General features: G+C 37.8%; 1 protein-coding gene across 2 annotated transcripts in view; it reads right to left on the bottom strand.

Annotated features, from left to right (window-relative positions):
* LOC127452091 (KN motif and ankyrin repeat domain-containing protein 2-like) overlaps nt 1-18,318 on the bottom strand; it is a 48,730-nt gene that overhangs the window by 19,328 nt on the left and 11,084 nt on the right. The window contains exon 2 of one of the 2 annotated variants that reach the window (XM_051717270.1): nt 2,866-2,965. The gene's annotated coding sequence lies outside the window, so the exon portion shown is untranslated. Of the gene's footprint in view, nt 1-1,952; nt 2,105-2,865; nt 2,966-18,318 lie in introns of those variants that run through there. The other variant, XM_051717271.1, reaches the window with a different exon arrangement.

Genomic DNA, 18,318 nt, shown 5'->3' with positions numbered 1-18,318 from the left:
GCGACCACGAGGAGGTTATTCCTTGTGACTCTACCCATCCTAGCAACTGGGCCAGTTTAGTTGCTTAGGAGACCTGGCTGGAGTCACTCAGCACACCCTGGATTCGAACTCATGACTCCAGGGGTGGTAGTCAGCATCAATACAGTATATTTTGAATAAAAGGACCGAACAGTCACGTAAATTAGTGCGTGAGTACGACACTGAACTGATGCGGAGCGTGAGAAGTGGCACAACAGATAGCACGAAACAAAGTTCAGCGAAAATTCAAATGAAGATCACGATGTATGAATTTGGACTAGGCCAATATCAGATTTTATCAGTAAAACAATAGGAACTCTTTGTGGGGGCATTTTTTGCCACCATATTTTAAATTTAGAGGGCATTTTTGCTCAGAGCCCCCGTAAATTTCCAACTCTGGATGGAACACTAGAGAGATAAAGATAAGAGATTTAACAGGTGTTTAAATGTCTCTGTTCACCATGCAGCTGGTACACAAAGCATTTTTGCTATTTCTGCCTTTTTTGTCAAATGTGCTGCGTCAAAACTATAGATCGCTCCAACGTCACGTGCTTGCAGTGTTGCAGCTCTGTTAATTATAAACAGAAGTGATAGTTTTATTGCGTCGGTCGCTAACGGAAATGCAGTATAACAACATTTGCTTGTTGAAATATCAGGTTTAGAAAAGTTTATGCATCTGTAACATCTTAAATTCAGTAACTATGACAAAGTACTCCCTCACTGTGCGTGCTTGCACTGAACTCAACAAGCGCTCAACGTGCTGCTGACAGCTGCTCTTGAAAGAGAAGGAGAGATAGAGCGGAAATACTTGAGCATCTTCTGGAGTTACAGTTTGATACAAAAACAAGTTTATTGATCTGATTTGTTCAGCTGTATCTATTGGTTTAATAATTAGCAGCTGTACTGTAAAGTGAATAAAAGTGTGCGGGAATGTCCCACGCTATGAACGTGGAACTTGCGGGAATAATTAAAATTGTGCGCTATACCAGCAATCCGGCGCCGAATTTCAGGCCCTGAATTTAAACTTTTTTCTAGAAGTGCAAATAAACTATTGTCTTAGTTAATATGAGGTTGTGGAAAAAACAAGTATAATAATAATATTTTATATATGAATATACTGTATAGCTAGCTATACAAGATCATAAAATGTTGTTTAAAACAGTTAGATGAAAAAGTGTCACAGCAGGACACTGATGACATTGCTTTAAATTTCATATCCATTTCTCACATAACTATGTGTAATGAATCAATGAAAACAAATATGTACATATATAAATATAAATAAATATATGTAAAAAATAATAATAAACATACCTCTTAAAGTGTGGATCTTTGCAGATATTTAGCAGATTATTTGCTCATATTTTCACTCTCTGTGAGTTTGTTGCATCTTTATATCTGCAGTGTTTTAATTCCTTCCCCAGATAATTCTTGAGAATAAGTGTAAAGCCCTATGCTTTGACAAGCACTGTTTCTGCTGTCCTTTAAACAAAGTAAGCTTCAAAGACTCAAATAGCCACAAAGCAGTCTTTTTCATGACTTATTTTCTGCATTTTTATCAAGCGTAAGCATTATTCAGCAAGCCGCACTTCAGCTCCCTGCGGTGTGAATAAATTATGCAAATGACTATGTACTGCTTGTAGCTTTACTGTTTGTGTGTAAATGTAATTTGTAATGTATTTTTGAATAATTTAATAGATCTGGACAAAAAATTTGTGTCACGTCATTGATCCTGCTACCTTGTTGAACCCTAACCCTAACCACACAGAATTTCCTAGCAACACCATAGCAACCACCCAGAACACCCTATAAACCACATAGTAACATGGTAAACCACTCAGAACACCTAAACAACCATACAGTATAGCATTGCCCTGAAAACCACCCGCAACACCAAAGCACTGTAGAAGTTTTGCACAGCAAACACCACTCACATTATATTCAGAAAATCTTCAGAAAATGTTTCTTCTTGTATCCTCTTTTCTTGTTTTACCGCTTTGCCTCATGCTCCCGAACAACCCCCTTTCCCAGCCCACTGCATCCAAGTAAAGAACAGGGCAGCACTGGCTACTACTGTGTAAAGGCATGTATACATGTGTGGCTGTGACCTTCCTCCCTCTTTGTCTGCTCATAAACAGTGTTCCATTGAGATGACAGTGAACAGAGCACAGAGTGCCCCCCTCCCCTTTAGTGGTCTGCCCTTTCTCAGTGGCATGCCTGCAGACCTTTCTCCAGCACAGCAAGCCTCAACCCTCCTCCAGAAGGAATGCTTTGCCCTAAATCCAAACGCCCTCGTACCTCTCTCCCAGTTTCCCCTCGCTTTATATTCCAGAACAGTGGAAGTTGACATCTACTGCCTCCAGGGTCTCCCCCACCCACTGGCAAATTATTAAGATTAGCAATCAAGGGAAAGAGGATGTAAAGAATCTTATATCGCTGAAATGCCGGTGTTAAATTGGAAGCTTGTAGTAATAATTTTGGGGCAGAGGGTTTTTTGAGAAGTTTGGATTAAAACATGAAAAGAGAATACAGAATTTTGTTTCATATTATGAAAACATGTTGGGGAGTTTCATTTCACTGCATTGAGCTTTCTGAGAATCTGATAAATTTCAAGGGGTGGTTAGTTTTGAAACTTGGTCATGTTCAAAGGTCCCGTTATCACTGTGCGAAATTCAAGGTCCATTCGCAACAAGCTGTTTCATTTTTCTTGGCTTTGACAAGGAATTTTGGGTTCTTATCTACAAACAAGAAATAAACCGACTCCTTAAACACAGTGCAACTGATACTGTAATTTGTATCTTGTCTATAGCAGTCAGAATCTTGCTTAAATAAAGACTTGTAACTCACTGTGCTGCAATGATAGTCTCTTTTCCCTGACCTCCTCGCTCAGGGTTCTCCTCTCTCCTCTTCTGATATCTGCGTCTCTCTTAAGGTAGCCACCTAAACCCTGAAGGAAAGAAAATATAACTCTTTATTTACAGAACCAAACTCAAATTATGACTAAAATTGGCAGGTTCTTTGTATGATTTTGGCAACACCCTTCATTTCAGATGCTCGTCCTCGTCTCAATCATCATGGAAGCCACTCCTAAAGACTGCCTTTTCTGTGAGAGACTAATTTGTCTTGGCTCTCTATCATCATTGCTTACCACCACAACACACCCCTCTTCTCCCTCAACCACAACAACATGTTACTTGGCAAATCCCCTTGAGCCTGGGAAAGCGCTGCACTGTGAGCAATGTTTTCTGTTTCAGAGTTCTACGGAGATATCCGCCTAAACCCGGAGAAACAGACACACCCCTGATGGACACGAAGACTCAGTTGCAACAAACCCCTTAGGTTAAGAAAAGCCTTAATTATCTAACAATTTCTTTAACTTTAAGGGATATTTCACACAAAAATTTAAATTCTGTTGCCATTTACTCACACTTATGTCATTCCAAACCCATATGACTTACTTTCTCCTTTTTTTGAAACACAAGAAATATTTTAAATGTTGACTATGCTCTTTCCCATACAATGAAATTAAATGGTGACTGAGGTTTTTAGCAGTGTTGGGTTAGCTACACAAGTTGGGTTAGCTACATGCTACTGATAACTTAAAGTAGCTAAATTACAATCAAGCTACTCTTTCAACAATTAAAAAATGTTGTAAGCTACGCTACAAGCTACTATCAAAAACTGCACTGAAGCCATTAAAAGAGAAAAATCTATTTAGTTATATATATATATATAATCTATCTATATCTTTCTATCTGTTCATATATTTATACAAGTTCCGGTCCTCAAATCTGATTGGACGAGAGGCGTTCCATGAGCGCTGATAATTCAGACCATCAGCACTGGGACGCTTCACTGTTTGTATCACTCCACTTGTGCTTATGGTGTTCCAAACGTGTAAGAGCAGCTAAATTTTCATTCATCCCTGTGACATAAAGATTTGAGCTTGCAGGTGGTGACAAAAGACCGTCTTGTGTGTGCTATGAGCAAGTTGAGCTTATGTTGACAAACTGTGGTGTCAGTCAGTGTGCAAATTTCTTTGAAGTCATCGGGAAATGTCTCTCACTCCATGAACATTTGGATTACTACTACACTACAGCTGAGAAATAGAGTTAAACTAACAGCTCCAGTATTCCTGCCGAACACAGCCTAAAGTCGCGACAGATGGAGTAATCAAACACGCTCAGGTCGCCTACCCTGATACAAGTTCGAGTTGGGAGGAGACGTAAACTTTCAACATGGCGGAGGATTTAACGCTTTCTGTGTCTGTCAAAATAAAACTTCCCCAAAAAATATACAAGAATTAAACTGGCATCCTCCACGTTTTCTCCCCAACAACAAAACACTTAAACATGAGTGAAATACTCAGATAGCACATAAGGCAGCAACACTCCATGATCAGAGCACTGTAAACCTGAATAAGTTAGCAGAACTAAAAAATCTGAGGTAATCAGTTGCATCAAAATTTTTAAGTTAATAAATTACAACTTTAAGTAAGCAGAACTGTCAGATTTTGTACTACTGTGTTGATTTTTTTTCTTAACTTGAAATATTGAGTAAGCTAATTCATGCATTTTAATGGTACTTTATATGTAACTCTTTGGCTGAACTTAAAATCATCATGTAGGCTCAACTTAAATATGTCAAGTAAAGGGAACCTAGCTAGCTAGTACTAGTTAGAATAAGCTAGTACAGTGAAAGTTAATTGGATAAAACATGCTTTGATTAGCATAGCAATTGCTCAACAAGTATATCAATATACTGTAGAACGATCTAATTTTGTACCTGTCCTCAAGCTCCACTATTCACCATAGTGGTAACCCCCCAAAAACTTTAACATGACAGAAACTCTTCCAAACAACACAACAAAACATTAAACACTAACAAGTATCTCCCTTTACATTCATCTTGCACAAAGACTATATAACACTTAATTTTAACATTTACTCTCCCTGTTGAGTGACGTAAAGAATGCTGGGAAATAAAAAAAACCTTCCCAGTTTTAGTTAAATTTAAGTTCATGTAAATGTAAAGAGACAAGTTCATTAAACTCAAAACATTAAACAATTCAGGTTACTTAGTTATTAAAATTTTTTATTGATTCCATTCAACAAATTAAATAAACATCACAGAAAATGCGGAATCAAATTATGTACAATTAAACCCTTCCCCCCGAACACCCCCACCCAACATAAACACTCACCCCAGTGGTCATAAATATTTGAAGAAAAAAAAAAAAAACACAAAACACACACACACACACACACACACAATAAATAATAAATAAAAGCATATTTTCAAAAAACAATCAAATTGCACACACATATTTAAAACTAGAGATCCCTCTCTACTACACTCCAAAAAGGCCAAATATCTGCCCCATTTCCTATCAAATAACCCCAGATTTCCCAGCCTTCTATACATCCCTTCCTCAAAGGCCGCCACCCTCCCCATCTCCGAGTACCACTCATGAAATGAGGGCACTCCAACCGACCTCCAACCCCTTAAAATAACCTGTCTGTCGATCATGACGCTCATTAGGACCCAACTCTTTATGTGCCAATTCTCAAAGTCGATGACCACCCCATCGCCCAAAATACAGAGTCTGGGGCAAAGTGAAAGCTGAGTGCCCAATACATCACATATAAGACTCTGAACTTTCAACCAGAACTCCTGGATCTCAACACCCCCCCCAAAAGACATGAGTTATGTCTCCAACCTCTGATTGACATCATCAGCAGGTGGGTGTGTCTTTAAGACCAAGCCTATATAATCTGGAGGGGGTCCAATAAAATCGATGTAAAATCTTAAATTGCATAATGCGAACCCTTGCATCTCTAGATGCAGACATGACATTTTTTAGGATCCTAGCCCACACCCCCTCCTCCAATGTCAAGTTTAGATATGGGGGGGGGGCGTGCGTGCCACTCCCAAAAACAGTGCAGAGTAGGTGGCGCAGCTGTAAATACTTTTAAAACTGAGATCTGGGAATGCCAAAGTGTTGAACTAAATTTTCAAAAGGTCTCAATACTCCACTCTCATATAGGTCACCAAGTGTATTAACCCCCCTCACAATCCAGTCTGACCAACAGAAAGGGGACTTATTAATACATAGTTTAAGGTTCAGCCATATGCTCGAGGCTATGTTTAAATAAATATCAGAATTAAACACTCTGGACACTTTTGTCCATAACGAGTGCAAATGCAAAATAACGGGGTGCGACTTAACCTCTCAGGCTAGTTTAATCGAAAGGCTTTGCAGTGGCGAGATAGGGGCAAGAACTTCCTTTTCAATACAAAACCAGGGAGGGGCTCTCTCAGGTGGAAGCGACCAATGAGCCAAATGTCTAAGACCGAATGCATAATAATAAAACAAAATCATGGGTAGGCCTAACCCACATTTGTCAATCGGCCTATGTAACTTATTGAAATTTAACCTGGGACGCTTACCATCCCAAATGAAGGACTTCGCTATGCTATCAAATTGCTTGAAATAAGAGAGGGGGACATCTACAGGAAGAGACTGTAGCAGGTAGTTGAATTTTGGAATACAATTCATTTTAATAACATTAACCTTCCCAATCATCGATAAATGTAATAAAGCCCACCTGTCCACATCATTCGAAAACCTTTTTATTAAGGGATCAAAATTAACTCTGACTAAATCAGACAAATTTGCTGGGAATAAAATTCACAAATACTTAATTCCCTGTTTGGGCCACTGGAAGGCACCCGGCTGGAAGGCCATTACTGGACAGTACGCTGTCAAAGCCAAAGCTTCGGATTTAGACCAATTGACTTTGTATCCTGAGAACTTGGAAAAGGAGTTAATAATTCTGTGGAGGCAAGGCATAGATCTAGTAGGGTCGGAGACGAATAATAAAATATCATCTGCGTAAAGCAGAAGCTTATGCGCCACACCTCCTGCAATCACCCCTGGAAAATCATCCTCCTTTCTTATCGTGGCTGCTAATGGTTCCAGGGCAAGACAACAATAATGGGGAAAGAGGGCAACCCTGTCGGGTGCCCCTATCCAGAATAAAATAATCTGAAATTAATCCGTTTGTTTGTACCGCTGCTACAGGGTGTCTATAAAGTAACTTAATCCGACCAATAAATGTATTCCCGAACCCATACATTTCCAAAATCTTAAAAAGATAATCCCATTCTACCATATCAAATGCCTCAAGTGAGATGGCAGCGACCGGAGACTGATCATTCGCTCCTGTTTGATGAGACGCCTAATATTATCAGAAGAGCTACGGCCCCGAATAAACCTCACCTGATCTATATGTATAAGTGATGTCATAACTTTACTTAATCGATTAGCCAGAATTTTTGACAAAATTTTTACATCTAATTGGATCAAGGAAATTGGGCGGTAACTTTGTCCTTTTTAAGAATCAGACTGATCCGGGCTTGTGTCATGGTTGGCGGAAGCTTTCCATTCTTTAATGATTCCGTATAAACTTCTATCAAATGTGGAGCCAGTTCTGTAGCATAAGATTTGAAAAACTCAGAGGAAAAGCCATCAGGCCCCGTAGCTTTGCCTGTAGGCAAGGCCTTAATTACCTCATCAAGCTCCTCCAAGTTTATCTCAGAATCAAGAGAATTTTTTTGCTCAGTCATTAGTTTAGGGAGATCTAATGGTTCCACAAAGTTCCTAATATCTTCATCAGTAGATGAAGACGTGGAACTATAGAGATCAAAGTAGAATTCTTTCAAAGCATTATTAATATCAATGGCCTAGGTAAATATTTCACCACCCGCAGATTTCACAGAGGGAATGGTAGAAAAAGACTCTCTCTGCTTTATATATCTAGCCAAAAGCTTCCCTGCTTTGTCCCCTGACTCAAAGTATGACTGTCTTGCCCTGAATAACCAAAACTCCACTTTCCGCGACAAAATAGTATTATATCTATATTTCAATCGGGTCAATTCTCTGAGGCCATCAGATGACATACAGCGCTTCAGCTCTGCCTCAGCACTTTTAATATTTCCTTCCAACTCCACAAGTTCTTGTGCTTTGGATTTTTTGGAACAATTCAGGTTACTTAAAAGGTGTACATTTTGTGAACTCAAAATAAAGATAAAGTTCTAAATACTCATCAAGGTTAATTTATTTGAACTAATTTGTATGATTTAATTTAACAATTAATTATTTTGAGCATTAGGGTTTACAGTACAGCTGAGGAATAGAGTTAAAGGAATATTCCAGGTTCAAATTAAGCACATTCGACAGCATTTGTGGCATTATGCTGATTACTACAAATAATCATTTTGACTCATCCCTCCTTTTCTTTAAAAAAATCAAAAATTGAAATGGAAATGAATGTGGCCAATTTTTGTTGGGTTTAATGGAAGTGTGAAGCTTATAATTTTATAAAAGCACTTACATTATTTCTTCTGTTATTTTAGCTGCAAAGTTGTTTAAATCATAATTTTTACAATCATTTTAGGGTTTGCTGACATTACATCATCATGGCAACAAAGTTTTAAAATTGGCTATAACTTTCTACAGAATAGTTTTGCTTTTTTTTAAAGAAAAGGAGGGACCAGTTGAACTTATTTTTTGTGGTAATCACCATTATGCCACAAATACTGTCGATTGAGCTTAACTTTTATTAAACCCGGAATATTCCTTTGAACTAACAACTGCAGCATTAATGTTCAACACTGCAAGTTAATCACACGCTCAATCTCTCTCTCATACACAAATCCTTGTTTCTCCAGCAAATTGTTAGAAACAGCCTAAGCTGTTGGTACTAGTTCTAAAGTGTGGTTTTCAAATTAGTAACGGAGGCTTAGGCGCATCTTCTGAATGCAATGGCAGATCCTGTTTCGTGTTGTTAGAAAGTAGTCCCACACATGTGCGTTTTTTGGGACAGTCCTTAATTCCCTACTTATTTATTTACATGCTCATTGAACTGTTGTATAAAAGCAATATCACACTCGCAATCATGCTGTATTGTCAATCTATCAGTGTCTACGGGCGAATCACAGCCATGCACACTCTTGCTTGTGTGATATTGCTTTCAAATATATATATCTCAGATGATATTATTTAATTCCACAATCAGAAGTTCTGAATATTTATATATTTAACTAGAGTTACATTCCCTTATGAAAATTAACCATGGTTTTACTAGAGCAACCATAGTTTAACCATGGCATGTGTAAAGTAAAATATAGAAAAAAAACCATGGTTTCCACCCCAAACCCCCCGCCCCCCCCCAAACATGTTTAATACAGTCATGGTTATTACACTATAGTAACTATAGTAAAACCATGGTTCATTTTCTAAGGGTTAACCAAACAGCGTGACAACATTAAATTAAACGTAAATGTACACTTAATATAAACTAACAAAACGAGAAACCACCCTATTTTATATAACTGATTCGAAATATAGCGATACACCGCAGCAATTAATTAGATATTTTGTTTCAAAAAAGAAGGCAAAGTCCCTTTAATGCTGTGTGGGGCTTAAGAGCATTAGTGAATCATTTATGTGACCTGCAGTAATTTATTTACATTAACCGTTTGAAAGAACTGACTTACCAAAACGAATCAGCTAAATATAAGGGAAATGTTTTATTTTAACCGGTTTATTTTTATGAACTGCCAAAAAAAAAAAAAAAAAAAAAAAAAAACAATATTTAGTTTTTCCAGCGCTACATGAGACTTTCAACATGGCGGAGGATTTAAAGCTTTCTGTGTCTGTGTCAAAATAAAAGTTCACCAAGAAATATACAAGAATTAAACTGGCATCCTCCATGTTTTCTCCTCGACAACAAAACACTTAAACGTGAGTGAAATACTCTGATGGCACATAAGGCAGCATCACTCCACGATCAGAGCACTGGAAACCTGAATAAGTTAGCAGAACTCAAAAATTTGAGGTAATCAGTTGTATCAAATTTTTTAAGTTAATAAATTACAAGTTTAAGTAAGCAGAACTGTCAGATTTTGATTTTGTACTATTCATGCGTGTTGATTTTTTTCTTAACTTGAAATATTGAGTAAGCTAATTCATGCATTTTAATGGTACTTTATATGTAACTAATATGTAAATATGTAATGAATTCCGTTTTTCCAGCGCTACATGTGAAAGTGAGAGGATGGTTTAGGTGAGCGTGTTTGATCACTCCCTCGGCTCCATTGCTGCGTTTGCAACACAATGTGACAAATGTGGCATTTTTTTCAATGCAAAAGCTACACTATTGGGAAAATAGCGGAGCTATTTTGTTAATGTTGTTAAGTAGTGTCACTACTTTTAGTTAACTACTCCAGTCCCCAACAATGGTTGTTGTCCCAAACATTCAGCTAATCACCTTATTTTGAGCTCCATGGTAAAAAGAAAGCCATAGGGATTTGGAGTGACGTTAAGGTGAGTAAATAACTACAGAATTTTCATTTCTGATTGAACCATCCCTTTAAGGTTTGTTGCAACTGGACCCCGAGGAACAAGGCAACCAGAACTCTCACACTGACCTCCACAAACACTCTTGGATTTCCTCAGATCCTGAGCTCACTTTACTAACAAACCTTCTATGGTCATTTATTCTGGGTTAGACAACTGGAAAATTATCCTCAAAAACTCTCACAAAGATTTAATAGAAATCCATTTCTGGTCATCTAACATACGATTTAAACTTACCATCTACCATCTGAAGTGTCGAGTGCACATTCTTCTATAGAAAACACATTTATGCCATCTTAGTGGTGAATTAATATGTTTTTATTGCGTAACAATGTCATAGTGGGAACATTAGGTTACATTGTTCTAACGCTTTTGTCATGCCAATATCTAGAGAGAGAAAGAAACAGAGCTTTATACAGGAGTGACAGCCAAATCACAAAGAGCCATTCATTCAGCCCTAAACTCCACAGCTGGTTTTAATATAGAGCTGGGAGGAGCAGAGAGAGAAGAGAGAGAAAGAAAGATGCCTTTAAAACACACGCAATGGTTCACCAACTGCTGATAAAGTTCTATTCTTTCTGAAAAACAAAAAGAAGAGTTTACCGTAATTATTAGCTGGTTATGCGAGCAGTTCCTAATTGTGGGTGTATTAACCATGGTTTAGGAGTAAACATGCAACATGGAGGTGACATTTCATTTATTTTGATGAAATAATATTACATTACATAATGTACATATACACTGCACTACACACTGTATACTGACATTTATGAACATTTATGTAAAAAGCATGTGGATGGTAATAAAATTAGAATAGGCCAAAGCAGGCACATAAAACAATTGCTAACTTTTTTTACTGACACCCCAAAAATGGACCCTAAGACTACAGAATGAAGGGCCCAAAATACAGATGTCCACTTCCAATCACACATGGAGCTAGAGGTCGACTGATTGTGGATTTTGCCGATAACAATAACTAGGTGGTGGAAAAGGCCAATAACTGATTAATCAGCTGATAATTCTTAAAATCGATTTATTGAATATTAAAAATGTTCTTAGTCTTCCCTTACACTAATGGGCACAGACATAGAGGCTGCAAGAGTCCAAAAACCTCAGGACTTTTAATTATAAACTAGCCCGAAATACACTTGGGACTCTTATTTTGAAATATCTGTGCTTTCAGATCACACAAACACAGAACGGAAAAAAAAACATGCACTCTTCCAATCATCTACAATGTACTACAATAGAATCACTATAAAGTAAACATTGTCATATGGGCTAATAAAAACTGTATGAGCAGTGGCTACTTAATCATCAGTAGATCATCAATCATCAGTAATGGATCATTAGCTATTGCTTGTCAATTGTCATGTGTTTTTGTTTTTTATAAAATTTTGCATTAATAATCGTGTATTAGTCCAAAAACTAGTGGTCCACTGATATATCGCCGAGGCAGATGAATCTGCCGATATTTCGATTTTTTAAACTATCGGAATTGGCCGATACATTTTCCTGTTTGGCCGATTTGTTTCTTAAGGCCACAAGGGTGCCGAGAATCGCCTGCATGCATGTGAAGCATCTGAGACATGTAAACGACCAGTTTGTTTTTTGTTACATGCCATCGTGTTACTACAATAATAGACCGGCGTGCAACACAGTCTCATTTAAACGGCCCCATTTCAGAGCATGATGTTAAAATGCTCGCATGTTTCACTCTCCCTCTCTTTTCAACAGTTCCCTGTAACCTGACTAATGATAAAAAGGCAAATATCAATAAAACTAATATCATAAACTGTCTGCAAATATGCAGATCTAAATATCTCATTTTAAACAGATGAAATTCATGAACCTCACAAAACTTGAGCAGATCCAGTGTCATGTGGCACGCTCATATTTCTTCTTCTAAATTACGTATTCTATCAGCCTCTCAGCAGGTCCCTGGTATTTTTAACTTTATTGTCTAATGATAAAAAGGCAAATATCATATTTCTGTATACTGTACCATCTGCAAATATGCAGATATCTCATTTAAACAGATATAATTCACAAACCTCACATAAATCCAGCGTTTTCTTCCTGTCGAGCACTCATATGATATCTTCATCTGAAGTAGGGCTGAAACGATTAGTCGACGTTATCGACAACGTCGACAATAAAAAATTGTAGACAAAAATTTTCATTGTCGAATAGTCGTTTGATCTAATTTAACATAACATGAGATCACATTAAACTCTAATGATGATGCGCTAGAGCAGCACTGCAGTTTACGCCTGACTGAGTAGAGGAAGAATTACACATCTCACAGTCCAGATGCACTATAACTTTCCAAACAGCTTCAGGTGATGTTGATCGCAAAGTATGAGGGAATTATAATGCAAAAATACAAAATAAGTAAATACAGAAGCGCTCTTTTTGTGGAATAAGCGGAGCTGCCGCTCTGCTGAAGCAAAACTTGCATGTCGAGTGTCTTTTATTTATTTTTTATCCCTTTTTCTCCCTATTTGGAATGCCCAATTCCCACTACTTAGTAGGTCCTCGTGGTGGCGCGGTTACTCACCTCAATCCGGGTGGCGGAGGACAAGTCTCAGTTGCCTCCGCTTCTGAGACTGTCAATCTGCGCATCTTATCACGTGGCTTGTTGTGCATGACACCGTGGAGACTCCCAGCATGTGGAGGCTCATGCTACTCTCCACGATCCATGCACAACTTAACATGCGCCCCATTGAGAGCGAGAACCACTAATCATGACCATGAGGAGGTTACGCCATGTGACTCTACCCTCCCTAGCAACCGGGCCAATTTGGTTGCTTAGGAGACCTGGCTGGAGTCACTCAGCACACCCTGGATTCGATCTTGCGACTCCAGAGGTGGTTGTCAGCGTCAATACTCGCTGAGCTACCCAGGCCACGCGTGTCGCGCGTCTTTAAAGGAAACACCCCGGCATTACATCTTAAATGCAGTTATATTTAATGCGTTATAGCTTTATTAAAGTTCAAATAATAAGGAAGCAGATCATGTAAATAACTACAAACTCTGAAACTGCCATTTCTCTGTGCGGTCAGCGCCTCTTCTATGAGTTAAGTGAAGTGTCCCGATCTAAGGGGGAGAAATTAAAAATGCACCCGGCTGATGCACACTCTGTCGCAGGGATGCTCATCCCTCGAGTGTGCACGCTTAATGCAGCTAGATTATAACGTGATGGCTCGTGACTTATTGTATCATAATATGTGTGTCACTGTGCATTTCTTATCGTGAACAAAACTGGCAATACGCAGCTTTATTAATAACAGAGAGTTTGTTTTTTTGAGAGTTAAAGATGTATTGAAGTGAACAAAAAGGTGAGAGAGGGTAGTCTTCACCCCATTATACACTGCAACAAAATACATTTTTTATTTGTTTTTGATTTGGCTTGTTTTCCAAAACTAATTTAAAACAATGTACATTTTCTTTAGCAGCTATACTGCAGAATATCTAATAATCCTTTAAAAAAAGATGCATTCACCTGAGAAGCAGCATATAAGATAACATATATTAGACTTGCTTTTAGAGAATAGATCTTGAATATAAGTATATTTGTCTTCACTCACAGAAGTTTAACCAAGTGAAAAAATACACTTATATAAAAAATACACTTATATATAAGATACATTCTCTTAAAGCAAGTCTAAATATCTTATATGTTGCTTCTCAAGTAAATGTATCTTGTTTTAAGGATTTTGTCAATTTTAAATGGTAAACAAGACAAACACTTAATAACACTAGGATTTTTTGCAGTGAATTTCTTTACTGAATTAAACTTGATAAAAAAGTATTTTTTTCCTTTAATTCAGTGAATGTCATTTAGAGGTTTTTTTAAAAGATGATTTTGTCCTCTGTATTGTTAGCAAGCATGTTTAATACAACCGGGGCACAAGCTGAATAGTCGGTTTAGAGCTAATGATTAATCATTGCAATAATTGCCGAATAGTCGAATAATCATTCTAATAATCGTTTGATTAGTCGATTATCAAAATAATCATTAGTTGCAGCCTTACTCTCAAGTGCGTATTCTACCAGTCTGAATCAAAACAAAGTTCCTCTGATTTACGAATGTTACATGACGGTCAGTCCGTGACAATCCAAGCATTGTAGACAGATCCGGGCCGTGTAAACTGTTTGCTGCTTGCTTGATCCGTACGAGCGAGGGAGACCAACTTCAAAGTAAAAGCGCTTCACGTGCGCTATAAGTGTCATATTCACTGTGTGCTGTATGTGCAATTAGTTTGATTCTGTCTTTTGTGAGAAAATGTGATTGCTAATGCGCATATGCCATCCGTGATTGCTGGCCTACTGGGTGCACTGTTATTTCCTTCTTCCTAATATATTACCAATTTATTAATGTGCAAATAAATTACTAAAATTGGATGACTAAACAGAAATCAGATGAAACTGCTATCTACCATTTAAAACAAAACATTTTAAAGATTATTTTTTTTTGTGTGAATTTTGAGTAAAGTTTGTGCTAAATAAGAGTTTATTCATTTTTTAAGCAATTGACATTAAACATATGTTATTTACTATATAAAAGTGTGTAATATATCTGCATTATATTGGCCTATCTGCAACCCTGCTCTCTGTATATTGGCATCAGCCATTAAAAAACACATATCTGTCGATAGTGATAGTGAAATATTCAATAAAAAAATTTTTTGCCTATATTTTCACCAGATAAAGGGTTCTGCCCACAGAAGAACATGGAGGAATAAAAAATTAAAAAAAGAACTTTTGGCAACTATCAGCGTTGATTTTTGCAGATAACCAATTGTTAAAAAAAAATATCAGCACCGATATATCGTCGACCTCTACATGGAGCCATATTTTGTCAAGCAAACTCACAACAAAAGTTCATGACCTTCTGAGATGGGGATGATACTGTGCTCCTAACTACATTAGGGTAGGTTTGAGGGTAATGGTCCATTGAAAACAAGTGTGTGCATGTGTATGTACAGTGTATGAGTTCAGGTTCAGAAGGAGTTACAGGAAAGGGAGCTGCAGCTCCCCAAAGATCAAGGAACTAGTCGGTCACTTCCTTCCAGCCGGGGAGAAGGGGAAACTTAAAAATAAGGGAGGGATTAGAGAGTGAGGGAGAGAGACAAAGAGAAACAATAACAGAAAAGACAAAAAATCTGGCAAATTTAGCAGGAAGGAGAGCAAATAGAGACAAAAGGGTGTAGGTTTAGAAAATAAAAGGAAGGAGAGGCAAAAACAGCAGAAGGTGGTATTTAAATGGAAAAAGTCTACAGCAAAAATACTTTCGTGGCAAAACAGGGCTCCAGACTGCTTTTGGATTAAGAAAGCCCTAAGTGTGTCATTGCAAATACCATTGGCTTTACATTTTGCAGTCTTTGCTTACTATATGCTGCAAAAAAAAAAAAAAAAAAAAAAAAAAAAGCACAGCAGGACAAGATGACACTTAAGGGAAGTGTAGTTAAATCTTGGGGCAACAGGGAGAGAAATGCTCTGATCGCAACAGAGTCTCTACACAGATTAAAAGGGCTTGCCAGTCAAGATTGTGATCATTTTCTGTGCATTCCTCTGACCGCTCAAGAAAACCGACAGACAAAGAGAGAACTGTGCCGTGTCTTTAAACTAAGGAAGTTAAAGAATTTGACTTACTCCGGATGGTTGAAATAATGTATATGGGCCTAATAATGTATATTTTTACATACTGTTTGCTTACAAAATATTAATCCATTTCATAATATGAATGCAAAGTAGTAATATAAATCTGACATTTGATTAGTAAAAATAATTCCCACAGCAAAAAGAACCTATTCTGATGGGAATACCTCACTGTTGGTGGTCCAAAGCCATTGTAGTGATAACAGATCTTGTCAATATCCAATTAAAAGAGACTGAGTGATCCATTAAACATCAAACGTATGCTGTTGTGCACAGGCAAAATTGAGTTTTAACTAAAATCTTGTCACTTAGACCATTATTTGTCCTGTGCCAGATGTGTTTGACTCAACTGCACTTAGATTGAAAATTGCAGTACTACATACTCCATCCTAAAATCAAGTCAAACTAGAGTCCTTAGAGTTTTTTAAGGTAATACAATGGCATACTAAAGTATCTGCATTTGGGGGTCATAAGAACATAGGTAAAGGTGTTTACATGCAGAGTGAAATTGGGGTAATGGGCAAAACACTACATGTGCCAATTGGTTATTTGTTTTTAACCGTTTATGATCTTACCCAGTTAAAGGTCAACAGTTTAAGGCCTTTACATTACTTTACACGTTGTCGGATAACTAAACATAATCAGTGTGAGAACATGAATGTAAACGAACTCAGTGTTGGCATAGTTTCTGCATTTTGCCTTTGTAGGGCAGCACGAAACAGTAAATGCTCAGATGTTCTTTGTTTGCTTCTAAGTACTTCTAAGGACATTTCTGCTAATGACTGTACTTCTGAGTTAGATATTATGTAAGAGACCCGCTAGCTTCTTTTAAGCTGTTGAACCATTTCAGACAAGACCTTACGAAATTATGACAAGCACTGGAAACTGTCCTGCTCTGAAGTCAGCATGGCCAGCACATATGGTGCTGTTTTTTACATTAGGGAGTGGTATGGAGCAAAAGACTGCATCTACAGAAACAGTATGGGCTGAAGCCAGAGCTTAAGGCCAAGGGAGGGGCCTCTCGCTACTCATGTTACCGCCCAAGCAGGAGAAGAACAAACACACCGCAACGCCATTGGTCATCGTGCTGACCTCTGACAGGAAATGGCCTACGGGGTGTAGCTGGGCAACAGGAATCACCACAGACATCCAAATGTACTCCTCTAAAACATAATTAAAAGCAAATTCCTGAGAGAATGGGGATTACAGTGATAGTTCACACAAAAATGAAATTTCAGTCAACACCATCCACTTCCATTGCATCTTTTTTTTCACACACACAATGAACATGAATGAGGATTGGCTAACGTTCTGCCTAACGTCTTCTTTTGTGTTCCACAGAAGAAAGAGAAGTAATTCGTGCTTGGAATAACATGAGGGTTAGTGAATTTAAGGGTGATGAACAGCATAGAGAGGCTGAGTGGTGATATAAATGCTCAGAAGTGGAATGAGAGTAACAAGAGACATGTTGTCAGTGTAGTGTCATGCAGCAGCAATACGGTCACGAGTTTGTTAGGGGTGCCAATGCATCACTGCGGTCAGAGCAGCTGTAGAGGGGAGACTTTAGGGTTTAGTCAGACTCTGCTTGGTAAGGTAAACAAAGAGTAAGGAAAGCAGATTTCATGGCTACAGCTGGGGAACATTCACAGCCGTGGCCATTTCCAGGTTTCAGCCCTCTTGTGTGGAAACCAAAACTTTTCCAGAGTGCAACTTTAATCATATATGCTCTTTTTAAAATCCTATCCCAACAGAGTTGAATATAAAGTTACCATAAAACTATGATCATGCGTACCACCCTGCAAAGGCAATATTCAAAAACTACGCCAACACTGCAACTTCAAACGGGTTCAAAGTTTGGTTTGCATTGGTTTTAGTCTGGATTTTGTAGTTACTGCAATTTTCACATTTCGTTTTCACTGAATCTGAGTGTGCTTGAGCCAAACCTGTTTGTGTCAACACAGATCATACTCAAATAGACCAGATTTCATCATAAATGTGTAGTTACCACATTTTGCATTTGCAAGACGGCATACAACTTGGTGTCATGATAAGTCGTAATAATTAGTATGAGATAGCAAAATTGCAAGAACTGAGTTGGCTCATACAAATACGAACAACTTTTACTCCCACTGAGAAAAATTAATGAACCAACAGGGACTAGAAACAGTTTAAGTCCCTTTAAATTGTTTCACAGTTAAAAAGTTAACTCAGTA

Source organism: Myxocyprinus asiaticus, chromosome 14 (genome assembly GCF_019703515.2).
Source record: "Myxocyprinus asiaticus isolate MX2 ecotype Aquarium Trade chromosome 14, UBuf_Myxa_2, whole genome shotgun sequence".
Taxonomy (NCBI): Eukaryota; Metazoa; Chordata; class Actinopteri; order Cypriniformes; family Catostomidae; genus Myxocyprinus; species Myxocyprinus asiaticus.
Note: the sequence above shows the minus strand (reverse complement) of the source record. Positions and strands in the feature narration are given on the sequence as shown.